Genomic DNA, 842 nt, shown 5'->3' with positions numbered 1-842 from the left:
TATAAATGATATTGAAGGGAGTTAGCCGTTAACACTGTTGAATAAATATAATATAAATCATTAAAGGTACATATACAGTGTTTAAATAAGGACATATGTCCTTATTTAAACACTGTATATGTACCTTTGATGATTTATATTTATATTTATATATATATATATACACACTCACTGACACACATAATATGTACATGTATATATATAATATATAATAAATAAATATATACATATATATATATATATATAAATATTCTAATTCCGACTTTATTGTATTATTTCCTCCGAAGAGGATGGGCCAATCCTGGAGGTACTGCAATACCAGGCCAACCCGTGGCCAGGACGGAGCAAGCTCCTATTCCATGGCCTAATTTCAAAAATCAGTTTAATATAGAAGCTACTCAATGAGCAGCGTTCTGAAAAGAACAGATACTACACATGATCTTAGCCAAAAGGCCGAGAAGCGATACCGTTAAAATGTATACTTAGTATATATATTCAAGATTGACAATACACCCAACTGGTGTCAAAATATCATATACATAGAAAGTTGAATGCAAATTTACGAAAATAAATTTAATAATTATAATTAAATATTATTATTGCTTGTTTAGTTAATGTGTCATAATATATGTTAATATATATATCTATATATATATATAATATAAATTACGTTTTTATAAAAATGGCCATAATATGCAAATGAGAACTCAACAATAGCGAATCAACGGAAGCTAGTTCTGCTGTGTGCAACCAAGCATATCAACGTTTTGATAACGATTCATAACTCGCTTTTCATTGGCAGCCAACAGTCAACGGGTAGCTAGTTCTGCTGTGTGCAACCA

The 842-nt window shown here is 29.8% G+C and overlaps 1 pseudogene; it reads right to left on the bottom strand.

Moving 5' to 3' along the window:
• Nucleotides 1-285: 285 nt before the first annotated feature.
• Nucleotides 286-465, bottom strand: LOC117117481 (annotated as a pseudogene).
• Nucleotides 466-842: the final 377 nt, after the last annotated feature.

The sequence above is a fragment of the Anneissia japonica genome, unplaced genomic scaffold (genome assembly GCF_011630105.1).
Source record: "Anneissia japonica isolate Jap-2015-1 unplaced genomic scaffold, ASM1163010v1 scaffold29359_len842_cov69, whole genome shotgun sequence".
In the NCBI taxonomy this organism is placed as follows: Eukaryota; Metazoa; Echinodermata; class Crinoidea; order Comatulida; family Comatulidae; genus Anneissia; species Anneissia japonica.
The sequence above is the reverse complement of the archived record's forward strand: the minus strand, read 5'-3'. Positions and strand labels throughout refer to the sequence as shown.